Below are 13,758 nucleotides of genomic sequence, written 5' to 3'. Positions count from 1 at the left end.
GGTGAAGGCAGAGGCTTAACCCACTGAGCCACCCAGGTGCCCCTGTCAAGGAAATTCTTAATGTTGGCTTTTTTTCCCCTCCAAATGGCAAGTATGAGGTGGTGAAGAATACTCCTACCAATGAATACAGTTGGTGCTCTGCCTTGATTTGTCCTAACGCACCAGCAGATTTACCCACCATTGTTTCCACACCATCAGTGCAAATGTCAACACAGTGGAAAAGACAAATGTCTTTGATCATTATGAAGATAGTTTGGTGCACGTGGATTCTCTGAAAGGAGGCACTAAGGGATCTTTAGACCACACTTTAAGAACTGCTGGTGCATGTAAATATTCTCAGCTGAGCAATAGTCTGTACTATGATTGTTTCTTTTCTTTCTTTTTATTTTTCTGGAGGCTGATATTTGCTTTGTCATTTCTTTAGTTTTATTGTTTTGCTTATTCTTCCACATGTACACATGGTTCTCAGTTTTTACAAAGTCAGCTACAGCAAATACCCCCACCTTTGGAGATTATCCTTCCAGGAGTTAGTGATTCTCTTATGTTGGCTTATTACACAGCTATCACTATGGAACTTTTCTTTACTTTGTTCCTGGGTTTGAGTTCCTGTTTTTTTTATTTTTCTTTTTTAAAAATTTATTTGTTAGGGATACCTGGGTAGCTCAGTCGGTTAAATATCTGCCTTCGGCTCATGTCACGATCCCAGGATCCTGGGATGAGTCCTGCATTGGGCTCCTTGCTCAGCAGGCAGCCTGCTTCTCCCTCTGCTTGCTGCTCCCCAGCCTGTCATTCCCCCCTGTTTTTATTGTTCTCTCTCTCTTTCTTTTTCTCTGGCAAATAAACAAAATCCTTAAAAATATCTATTTATTTATTTATTAAAAAGATTTATTTATTTGAAGGGAAGGGGCAGAAGGAGAGGGAGAGAGAGAATCTTAAGCAGACTCCGCACTGAGCATGGAGCCTGCCGTGGGGCTGGATCCTGCAACCCTGAGATCATGAACTGAGCCCAAACCAAGAGTCAGCTGCTTAACCAACTATGCCATCTAGGAACCCCTGAGTCCCGTGTCTTAGATCTCTTATCTTCTTTGGGTTTATGCCCTCTTGGTAGAACATATCTTCTAGGACTTTTTGTCAGTTGAAGAGGTTGTACGGGAGTGGAGCATCAGTGATGACAGTTGTTAAAGTGCCCTCTATGCCTGGTACTACTTGGGTACGACTATGCCAGTAGTAATCCTGGAGCCTCTGAATAGTGTTATTTTCTATTTTCCCTCTGATTTCCTGTACCTCTGTGTTAGGGTATATTTTCTGGATCTGAGGTCTTCATCTCTCTATGAGTATGTGATAATTTTGATGGAGGACTTACTCAAATAGTTACCTGAAGAAATGTATGTGACACATTTTTTTGAGCCTTCATATGTTTGAAAATGTCTCTTACTCTCAAAATTAGAATTTTGAAGGGTATAGAATTCTAGATTGAGAATAATTTCCTTTCAGAATTTTGCAAGCATTGCTCCATTATCATCTTTTCTTTATTATAAAATTCATCATACACATAGAAAAGTGCATAAAACATATTAATGGCTTAATGAATAATTATAAAACAATCCTTTGTGTAATCTCCATGCAGGTCAAAAAGTAGAATAGAGAGCACTCCAGTAGCTGCCATATTTCTCTCTCCAATCACAACTCAGCTTTCCCTTAACTTTTAGTTAATCATTTCCTTTTCTTTGTAGTTTTTCCATTTATATGTGTATCACTAAATGATACAGTTTACTTTTGCCTGTTACTGATTTTATGTCAGTGGAAACATTCTGTATAAATTCTTCAGTTTCTGGCTTCTTTTGCTTAACATTATATTTGTAAGATACTGTATTGTTAGTACTGATCTGTATTGTTGAAGATAGCTATGGTTTAATTTTCATAAGGCCTAGGGGCATCTGGGTGGCTCAGATGGTTGGGCATCTACTTTTGGCTCAGGTCATGATCTCCAGGTTTTGGGATCGAGCTCCACATCGGGCTTCCAGTTCAGTGGGGAGTCTGGTTCTGCTTCTTCCCCTGTTCCTGCTCTATTTCACTCTCTCTCTCTCAAATGAATAAATAAAATATTTAAAAATTTTCTTTCTTAAAAGCTTATGGTGTTCTATTATATGAGTATACTTCAATTTATCACTTCTCTTTTTTTAATGTATTTGTTATTAAATTTTTAAATTTTTTAATAAACATATAATGTATTTTTATCCCCAGGGGTACAGGTCTGTGAATTGCCAGGTTTACACACTTCACAGCACTCACCATAGCACATACCCTCCCCAGTGTCCATAACCCAACCACCCTCTCCCTACCCTCCTCCCCCTAGTCCCCCTCAGTTTGTTTTGTGAGATTAAGAGTCACTTATGGTTTGTCTCCCTCCCGATCCCATCTTGTTTCATTTATTCTTTTCCTACCCCCGAAACCCCCTATGTTGCATCTCCACTTCCTCACATCAGGGAGATCATATGATAGTTGTCTTTCTCCGACTGACTTATTTCACTAAGCGTAATACCCTCTAGTTCCATCCATGTCGTCGCAAATGGCAAGTTTCATTTCTTTTGATGGCTGCATAGTATTCCATTGTGTATATATACCACATCTTCTTTATCCATTCATCTGTTGATGGACATCTAGGTTCTTTCTATAGTTTGACTATTGTATCACTTCTCTTTTGATGAACATTTTGATTAATTCCAGTTTAGGCTATTAGAAATAATGCTCTTATGAACAACCTTGTACATTTAGCCCAGCTATTATGTGGACAATTTCTTTTTTTTCTTTTTAAGATTTTATTTCTTTATTTGAGAGAGAGATGGAGAGTGCATGCACAGGTGTGTGAGGTGGGTGGGGAATGGGGCTCAAAGAGGAAGGGGAGAGGGACAAGCAGACTCTGTGCTGAGTGTGTGCAGAGCTGAACCATGGGTTTGATCTTTCAACCCTGAGATCCTGACCAGGGCCGAAATCAAAAGTCAGCTGCATAATGGTCTGAGCCACCCAGGCACCCCATATGTGGACAATTTCTGGGTTATATATGTAGGAGTGAAATTGCTGGTTCAGAGAGGATGAGTTTTTTCAATTCTACCAGGTTCTCTTCTTGCTACCAGTGTTGCTTTTGAGAAGCCGTTATGATTCTTGATGGTTTGGATGTGGAAGCTTTTGTAGGTTCTTTTCTTTGTCCTTAGTGTTCTGCAATTTCACAGTGGTGTATCAAATTAGTTTTCATCTGTGATAGTGGGCACTCAGTGGGCTCTTTCAATATGGAAATGGATGTTCTTCAGTTCTGAATTATTTTCTTGAGGCTTTCCCTCTTCTATGTTCCTGTTCTCTTTCTGGAACTTTCTTTTGAGAGGACTAGTCCTCTAATTTTTGAATTTCACTTCTGTTTTTCATCTCACTATTTTGTTTCACTTTCTGAGTTTTTCTCATCTTTATATTCTAGCCCTTCTCTTGAGTTTTCATTTTTTAGTACGCCGTTCTTATTTCATGGGTGCCCTATCTTATCCCTTTTAAAAAGTAAATATTTTGTAGTGTTCTGTTTTCTTTGCATAGTCTTTTCCCTCTAGGGTGCTCTTTTCTGATTTTTGGTCTCTTTTCCTATCTCTTTTCCTATCTGGTAATCCCTGGTTATCTGTTCTTAATTAAGAATGGGAAACTGAAAAGCTAATTGAAAGCTCTAAGAGTGAGGATAGGATTTATGACTTGGAGTTTCAGTGTAAGGTGATCTGGTAGAGCATTTGTTGAAGGAACCCTGGATATTAGTATATTTTTCACTGGCCAGGTTCTTCTGCCTAAAGGGTAAAGACCTGGCTCCAAGTTGAAACCTTCAGGAAAGGATTCGGCATTCTAGATGCCATTAAGAGCATTCACGATTCATGGGAACAGGTCAAAATGTTAACATTAATAAGAGTTTGGAAGAAGTCGATTCCAGCCCTCATGGATGCTTTTGAAGGGCTCAAGACCAGTGAGGGAAGTAACTTCAGATGTGGTAAACAGCAAGAGAACTAGAAGTAGAAGTGGAGCAAACCTGAAGATGGGGCTGAATTGCTGCAATCTCGTGATAAAACTTGAACAGATGAGAATTTGCTACTTATGAATGAGCAAAGAAAGTGGTTTCTTGAGATAGAATCTATTTCTGTGATAACGTTGTGAAGACTGTTGAAATAACAACAAAGAAGAAAAATGACAACAAAGGATGTAGAGTATCACATAAACTGATCTAATAAAAGCAGCATCAAGGAGGTGTCTGGCTGGCTCAGTTGGAAGAGTGTGTGACTCGATCACTGAGTTGTGGGTTTCAGCCCCACATTGGGTATAGAGAGTACTAAAAAGATTAATTTTTAAAAAGGCAGCAAGATATAAGGGGATTGACTCCAGTTTGTCTCTCCTTTTTAAGTAAGTTCTATGCCCAATGTGGGAGCTTGAACTCATGGACCTGAGATCAAGAGTTGCATGCCCTACCAACTGAGCCAGCCAGGTGCCCCAGATTGACTCCCAGTTTTTGAAAGAAGTTCCGCTGTGGGTTAAAATGCTATCAAAGCATCACATGCTACAGAGAAGTTCTTTGTGAAGAGTCATTTGATGTGCTAGGCTCACTGTTGTCGTATTTTAAGAAAGTGCCACAGCCACACCAGCCTTTAGCCACCGCCCCGATCAGTCAGCAGGCGTCAACCTTGACGCAAGACCCTCCAGCAACAAAAATATTACAACTCCCTGAAAATTCAAGTGATGGTTAGCACTTTTTAGCAATGAAGTATTTTTAAATTAAGGTATGTACGTTTTTTAGACATAATGCTATTGCCCACTTAATAGACCAGCATGAAAGGGAGGTACACGCAAAGTGATCTCCAAAGGCCAGAGGAGCCGTAAGACTGAAGAAAAGGGCCAAGTCAAGCTTGACAAAAAATGATTTATTAAAGGGACTTGCAACAAACCATAAATGACTCTTAATCTCACAAAACAAACTGGGGGTTGCTGGGGGGAGATGGGGTTGGGAGAGAGGGAGGGGGCTATGGACATTGGGGAGGGTAAGTGCTATCGTGAGTGCTGTGAAGTGTGTAAACCTGGCGATTCACAGACCTGTACCTCTGGAGATAAAAATACATTATATGTTTATAAAAAAAAAAAAAATTGGAAGGGGAGGCGAACCATAAGAGACTATGGACTCTGAAAAACAACCTGAGGGTTTTGAAGGGGCGGGGGTGGGAGGTTGGGGGAACAGGTGGTGGGTAATAGGGAGGGCACGTTTTGCATGGAGCACTGGGTGTTGTGCAAAAACAATGAATACTGTTATGCTGAAAAAATAAATAAATTAAAAAAATACAAAAAAAAAAAAGGGACTTGCAGACAGAGGTGTGTCTTGAGTAGCTACAAGTCGATCTCTGCAACCCTTCCCCACCCCCCCTGCCCCATAAGACCTGCTTTTATAGCCCTAGAGGCTGAGGAGTAAAGGCTGGGAGACCACCTGGGAAGAAATGTTTGAGAATCGTAGTCATCTCCAGAGCTGATCAAGGACATTACGCCGTAAGGGTCTAGTGAAGGGTATGGTTTAACAGAAGGAATATGGTGGGGGGTACTGTGCTTAAGAAAGCTTTTGATCACAGAGCGGTCATCATGGTGGATTTGTCCAAGACGACGTTAGTTTTGTTCACACACTCCACCTCTCCAGTCTGGCTCTCACAGTCTCCCATGCCCACCTTTTCTGCAGTATTCTCTCAGCCATCAGAGAGTGGCACTTGGCAGTAGCTTCCTTTGCCAGACTGTGTTCAAGCTGAAGGCATTAAACCACAGCAGTAATGTAGATAGCAACAGGAGAAGAGACCTATGAAAAGGGGAGCAAACCACATATCTAGCATGATCTCATTGTAAACCATCCACATATGTCTATGTTCATTGCAGGAAAGGGTCTCCTTTATCAGAACATGAGAAGCAGCAGGCTGAGGATAAAAGAAGAAATGTTTAGTAGGCACTTGTCTGGGGAGATTCTCTCCCTCTATTGAGATGTTGTTAGTGCCTTTGCCCTTTGTCAGGAGCACAGAGGTGGCCTGAGGTGCGTGAGTAGGTGGGACATACCAGGCATGTTGCCTGGGGCCAAAGAGTCAGCCTGTACATGTAAAATTAAAAAGTGGTACAAACAACCATGAAAGGCAACTATAAAGCCTTTCAGTATAGGTGCTTGTCTGGAATATGTATGTGTTGACTGTTTTGGCCCCAACTCCAGCAGGAACAATGGGGACCACCTTAGCTCTCTCGAGCATTTCTTACTGTGGCAAGAAATGGTCACCACAGATGGTCTCAGTCAAATTTAACAAGTGTATGGTTTCTGGCAAGACTTGTCTATCCATGCAGCCGTGGCATCTGTAAGAGAGCTCTGAGTTGAGCTTTAAGAATGCCATTCTTCTTTTCAGTTAGCCTGGTGGCCTGTGGACTATAGGGAAAATGAAACCACCAATGTACGTCCTCACATCTTATCTAGTGAAATATGTTTCCATATCACAGTCTATCCTTTGCGGATATCTGTACATGGCACTAAATCGTTCTAGGGCATTGATGGTGGCATTTTGATTGGCCATTTTACAGGGAAGGATTTAGATGAGCCCTGGCTATAGCCACACAAGTTAGGGTGATCTTTTCCCCTTGACTTATGGTTAGAGGGCTTATATAATCAATTTGGCAATCTAAAACCAGTTTGATCGCATGATATATGTGTCTTGTGGTGTGTGGAACTTCCTAGGTCTCAAATGGGAGCAGATCAGTTACTGATACTGCTAAGAAGTCAGTATAGTAAAGGGGCATGCCAGCTCCCCTCTTTATGTTTCAACCCCCCTTATATTGCAATGCCCACTGTGCTTTTAAAAGCATGCAGCCAGCTCTGAACTTTGCATGGAGGTAAGGGCCCTGCTTTTTGCTAAGGTGTCTGCCTCGGTATTCCCATTGTGTGAGACAGGCCTATGCACTGAGACATGGAAAACAGTATGGGAGGCAGCAGGGTCCTATATTCCATATATCCTTCCATAATTCTCCCCATAGTGGTTTCTGTAAAACTTCCCAGTCAGCCTGAGCCCATTGGGCCCTTATAGAAAGCCTAACTATCCATGCAGAGGGTAAGGGGTCAGGGTTCATGTATACCTACCCTCTAGGCAGCTCTCAGTTCAGCCCACTGGCTGCTTTTATTATCTGCGGTCTCAAACCGGACAGTATCAGTCTGGGGTGGGATTATTCCTGCAGTTTAGTGACTAGGATTCCTTCTAGGAGAGCCACCCATATACCAAGCATTTTCAGGAATAGGATATGTGCCTTTTACTTGTGAGAGGTTTCCGTAGGAGGCTTTTGGGGGATGGCCATTAAAGGTTTCATATTCTTCTGGCTTCAAAATACCATGTAATTCAGCTTCCAGGGGACTGTTGACAAGAATACTCTGTCGTAGGTAAGCATGCTATCTTTGCAACGTAAGGGCTTGTGTTACGGCCAGTCTTGTGAATATACAATCTAGCCACCCTGTTATAGGCAACCCAGTCTGGACGGTTACTGGAAGAGTGGCAGTTAAGGGCTCCACTTGTTGAAGGGCCTTATAGCCGCCCTATACTTGTTCAGTAGGAAAATATTGGATCTTTGTTCCCTTCCAGAGTTGTGATCAGAAGTTCAGCAGGGTTAACTTTCCGTGCTGTTCTGCCAAAATGCCCAGCTTATCCCATTCCGCATTGTTGGTCACATCTAGGGTCATGGGGATACTAGGTAAAGGCATTCCTGGGCCTGTGCTTGAGTAACTAATAGCTTCATCAAAGCCAGCTTGATGTTCTGCCCGATGCCAGTCGGCTTCCTTTTTCACCAGATGGTAGAGAGGGTATAGGCATTGTGCTAAATTGGGCTAAAGGCCCTAGAGTACCCCGGAGATCTAGGAACCCTTGCAGTTGCTTAACTGTCCAAGGGATGGGAAACTGTTGGATCTTGTCAGTCACTGAGCCTTGTCAGTTAACCTGACCAGGTAATCCCCAAAAACTTGACTACTGGCCCAGGGCCTTATACTTTTCTGTAGCTTGATGGCACATCCTTGCTTGTTCAGATGAAAGCAGAGACTGTTCAAGTAAGACAATAACAGAAGTCTTCAAAAGTTAGCATCCCAATTAAAGTAAAAAAAAAAAAGTTAGCATCACATCCTTGGCATAATGGTACATTTTAACCATGAGTAGTGGTGGATATAAAGACAAGTCATGAGCAGGCCTAGCATGACAGATAGTGGAGCTATGCAAATATCCTGTGGCAATGCCTGGAATGCCTGTTGTCAACCGTCTCATGTGACTCGGGATGCAAAGGATACTAAAGGAAGCATTGGGGGGTAGGGGGAAGGCGCTTGAGTGGCTCAGTCAGTTCAGCACAGACTCTTGGTTTCAGCTCAGGTCATGATCTCAGGGTGATGGGATCAAGCCCTGCATCAGGCTCTGTGCTCAGCCATGAGTCTGCTTGAGATTCTCTCTCTCCCTCTCCCTTAGCTGCCCTCCCACATATGCTCATGTGCATGCATATGCCCTCTCAAATAAATGCCACCCAGGCAAAAAAAAAAAAAAAAAAAAAAAAAAAGTAAGCATTGGCTAAATCTGAAACCACATGGTAAGAGCCTACATACACCATGTACATTCTGTTCAATGATTTGGGTAATATTAGTATACAACCTTATTTAGTTTTCTATAATCTACAGTCCTTCTCCAGGTGCCGTCTGGTTTCCTCACAGGCCATATAGCGCTATTACAGGGAATTTGTGCCGGCCTGATTATTTGTACTCTTGCTAATTCCCCTATAGTGGCAGGTATTTCCTCAAATCCTCCTAACAACCAGTATTGCTTTAATTTATAACCTGGGAAGGGGGTAATACAGGATCCCAACTTGCATTTCCCCTTAAGACAGTTTTAATTAGGGGCACCTGGGTGGCTCAGTTGGTTGAGCCACTGCCTTTGCTTTGGGTCATGATCCTGGAGTCCTGGGATCGAGTCCCGCATCGGGCTCCCATCTTCATGGGGAGTCTGCTTCTCCAACCTTCTTCCCTCTCATGCTCTCTCTCTCACTCTCTCTTTCAAATAAATAAAATCTTTTTTAAAAGATTGTTTTAGTTATTGTAAATCAAATGTGAAATTCTCCTACAGAGCTTTGTAGTAATTTTTCCCAGAAGAATATCTATGACTAATTTTTCTTCAGTATTGGAGAAACGAAAACCTCATAAGGAGCAGTTGGGCTTTTATTCTCAAGCACACTGTTGTGCATTTTCCCCTTATGCTCTTCTTTTCTTAAGATTTTATTTATTTATTATTTTTAAAAATTTTATTTATTTATTTGTCAGAGAGAGCACACAAGCAGTCAGGAGGAGCAGCAGGCAGGGAGCCTGATGGGGGACTTGATCCCAGGACCCTGAGATTATGACCTGAGCTGAAGGCAGACACTTAACTGACTGAGTGACCCAGGCATCCCAAGATTTTATTTATTTATCAGAGAGAGAGAGAGCATTAAGTAGGGGGAGCACCAGGCAGAGGGAGAAGCAGATTCCCCACCGATCAAGGAGCCCAATATGGGACTCCATCCCAGGACCCTGGGATTGTAGACCCAAGCCAAAGGCAGATGCTTAACCGACTGAGCCACCCAGGCTTTTCCCTCCATAAGTGTTGGTGGCTGCCAAGGTCCCTGAATGCCATTCTGAATTGCCATGAATTAGGGTACATTCTGCTCTGGTATCCACTAAGGAAGTGGTTTTTTGCTTATTTTATCGTGTCCAGTAAATTGTGAACTGTACTTGGGACCACCTGTTGCCCCCTATTATTCTTACATGGAAGCAGCCTTTGCCCCGTCCCTGGTCTCTCCGGCAAGGGGATACCCGGCCCTGGTAAGAAATCACTTGTGGCTTAGTTTTTTCCCCAGGGTGGATAGAGGGCAGTGGCCTAAATTGCTGAGCAGAAGTAAACTCCTTCCTTGAAGCCATTAGTACAGCATTTGGGGGGCGCCTGGGTGGCTCAGTGGATTAAGCCGCTGCCTTCAGCTCAGGTCATGATCTCAGGGTCCTGGGATCGAGCCCCACATGAGGCTCTCTGCTCCGCAGGGAGCCTGCTTCCTCCTCTCTCTCTGCCTTCCTCTCTGCCTACTTGTGATCTCTCTCTCTGTCAAATAAATAAATAAAATCTTTAAAAAAAAAAAAAAAAAAAGAACAGCATTTGGTTGGCAGTCTGTCTTTTCTCTGTTTGTGCCCCCTGCCAGCAGTTGATGCCACATTTGCTTTTGGGCTACCCTAATGGCGCCTTTGTTTTAGAGTAACCTTATTTCTAACAGCTTTTATTACATATATTACTTAAAATTCTTAACCTTCAGAAACCTTAATTTCTAGTAAAAACTAAGTAAGCAATTGTGAACTGTTATACCAGTATTCTTCATTTAGCAAAACTTTAAGGTTCCAAGACAGCAGGAAGATTTGGGAAGCTAATTAGGAAGTTTGCCTAAAACTTTTTATCTGTTCAGTCTGTGTGTTACTAACAATTATGTCTAGATGACCTGTGAAAATTTCATGAGAGGTTAGACAAAATCAACCAACATTCTAAGTCATTTTTGCCGACAAATTGTAATAGATGGACATGAACTTAACTAATAAGTTTGATTATTGGAATCATATTTGATGTTGATAACTCTGAAGACATAACTGTTTTAATTAAACCAAAAAACTTAAAACTTTAAGAAAAATTATCATAGATCACATGAACTTAAAAAACATTTGGGTTAATTTTTATTATATTTGAGAATTTGAATTATATAATGCTTAATTTTCTTTAAGCCAATTAAATAGAGGTTTCTTTTTTTTTAATATTTTATTTATTTGACAGAGAGAAATCACAAGCAGGCAGGGAGGCAGGCAGAGAGAGGAAGGGAAGCAGGCTCTCTGCTAAGCAGAGAGCCCGATGCGGGGCTCGATCCCAGGACCCTGAGATCATGACCTGAGCCAAAGGCAGAGGCTTTAACCCACTGAGCCACCCAGGCACCCCTAGAGGTTTCTTTTTTTTTTTTTTAAAGATTTTATTTATTTATTTGACAGACAGAAATCACAAGCAGGCAGAGAGGCAGGCAGAGAGAGGAAGGGAAGCAGGCTCTCTGCTAAGCAGAGAGCCCGATGCGGGGCTCAATCCCAGGACCCTGAGATCATGACCCGAGCCGAAGGCAGCGGCTTAACCCACTGAGCCACCCAGGCGCCCCTAGAGGTTTCTTTTAATAGAAATTTTAGCAATACCATCCAGAGGTAAAAAATACTACATAACACATACATATGGACACACATAAATACAGATGCAGAAACTTTATAGCTTCTGTTTTAAAATTACTGCCATGAAGTGGGTACAAAATTCACTCATAAATGTTGCATCTAAATTTTTTTTTTGGTAGATGGAATAAGGTAAGGTAACCTGTATAGATGGCTTAAGCTTTTTCCACTTCTGTTTGGAAAAGACACTTAAGATTTATATGTTCTTTTAACAGACAGAAAACCAAATTCTAATTTTTCATCAATTTACTTTTGGTATGAAAACTCATTTTAATATAAATTCATTTTAATCTTAGCTAGCTTGGCCACACATAAAATTCCTTTCCAAATATTCCTTTTCCACAGACCTTCTACAACTTTCTCCATTCTGATTTTGTCCTGTTTTTTTTTTTAAAGATTTTATTTATTTATTTGACAGAGAGAGATACAAGTAGACAGAGAGGCAGGCAGAGAGAGTGAGAGGGAAGCAGGCTCCCTGCCGAGCAGAGAGCCCGATGCGGGACTCGATCCCAGGACCCTGAGATCATGACCTGAGCCGAAGGCAGCGGCTTAAACCACTGAGCCACCCAGGCGCCCTGTCCTATTTTTTATTCCTCTTCAGACCACCAGATCTTCTTTAGGACAAAATTATTTTTTTATTCCTCAACAAAAAAGCATCTCCATTTTTCTTACCTTCTCCTACTGAAAACACATCCTACTTTCCTGGCATACAAAGACGTTTCCCATGAGTTCCATGGTTGAGCATCCCAGGCTGGCTTCAAATGATGGCTGTAATCCGAGGTTGCCGCATTTTATGCCCTCCAGGACACACAAAGCGACAGACACACTAAGGTCTCAATTTGTGCATCCTGGTTTTAGATAGTTTCTACCAAATTAGGACCCGAAAGGGATGTAGATAGTCTCCTGTCCTTCTCCAGTTGTAATTCTTTCTCCAGCTGCCTTATTTCACTTCTGCCACTAGCCAGGAATTGATGGCATCCTGAAGGGCCCATAGGAGCAGCCAATCCACCATTACCTGGTGGCCTTCCTTAACCTAGTGGATCATGCAACTTTGTAATAGCTCTAATCCATATAGCATTTTCAGAGTGTCCCCATACTCATGCAGAAATCCATAGGCATCAAGCAGACAGACTGTGCCTTCCCACATTGCTGTGGTCAGCCACTCCAGGGTTTCCCCCAAAAGAAGCTTCATTTCCTTGCCCATTCTTCAGTCTCTGGGCTCCTCCTGGCTGGTTCACCAACTGTTCTGTGAAAGGGAGGTAATAGGCAAAATGATATTCAAAGGTCAGAGGAGCCATAAGACTGAAGAAAAAGGCCAGCAAGTCCAACTTGACAAAAAATGGTTTAAAGGGGCTTCTGGACAGAAGTCCTTGGGCAGCTACAAGCAAGTGTATCTCTGCAACACCACCTCCTATAAGACCTGCTTTTACTGCTCAAAGGCTGAGGAGTACAGGCTGGGAGACCACCTGGGAAGGAATGTTTGAGAATCATAGTCCAATCTCCAGAGCAGATCAAGGATATTATGCACCAAGGGTTTGCTTAAGGGTGTGGCAAAACAGAATCAGGCAAGGAAGACTGTGCTGTGGAAGGCTTCAGATCACAGAGTGGTCATGGCAGATTTGTCTAAGATGGCATTAGTCTGGTTCACACAGTAGTGTAAACTAACTTTTATATGCACTGGGAAACCAAAAAATTCAAGATTGATTTTATTGTGATGCTCACTTTATTGCAGAGGTCTGGAACAGAACCAGCAAATTTCTGGGATATACCTGTATGTTTTATTGGCATAGGATGTTATTCACATGATTTTATTTCTGGATATAGCTCATATTTAAATAGGAAGATAGTTCCTGGGGCTCTAGATACCTATCTTACAAGCCTCTTCGCTGTTAATTAAAATTCAGAGTGTTAATCTCCCCTTAATTCCCTTATCAACAAATGATTATTGGATACTTGCTATGTACACAGAATGGTTTGTTTCTCTCAAAGATGTGGGACTAGTTGAAGAGACAAAACTCATACAAATGCCACAAACAAAAATGCATTTTAAAAGGATCACTCAGGCCAGAAGGGAAAGGAACTAGGACGTCAGTTATGAGATGAGTTCATTCATTCGTTAAGCAAACATTTACTAAGGCCTTTCTAGGTATGTAAGTCAATTTGCTAGTCCTCAGAGCTGTAAAGACAGATAAGCCAGGGGCGCCTGGGTGGCTCAGTGGGTTAAAGCTGCTGCCTTCAGCTCAGGTCATGATCCCATGGTCCTGGGATCGAGCCCCACATCGGGCTCTCTGCTCAGCAGGGAGCCTGCTTCCCCTCCACTCTCTCTGCCTGCCTCTCTGCCTACTTGTGATCTGTGTCTGTCAAATAAATAAATAAAATCGTTAAAAAAAAAAAAAAGACAGATAAGCCAGTGTTGCTCTCAGCGTTGACAGTCCAGTTTTTGAGGG

General features: G+C 42.1%; 1 protein-coding gene across 1 annotated transcript in view; it reads left to right on the top strand.

The window, feature by feature from the left end:
* The window catches only part of NKIRAS1 (NFKB inhibitor interacting Ras like 1), a 38,117-nt gene that overhangs the window by 9,722 nt on the left and 14,637 nt on the right, over positions 1–13,758 (top strand). The gene's annotated exons all lie outside the window — the stretch shown is intronic.

The sequence above is a fragment of the Meles meles genome, chromosome 4 (assembly GCF_922984935.1).
Source record: "Meles meles chromosome 4, mMelMel3.1 paternal haplotype, whole genome shotgun sequence".
NCBI lineage: Eukaryota > Metazoa > Chordata > Mammalia > Carnivora > Mustelidae > Meles > Meles meles.
This window is presented reverse-complemented; position numbering and strand designations above follow the sequence as displayed.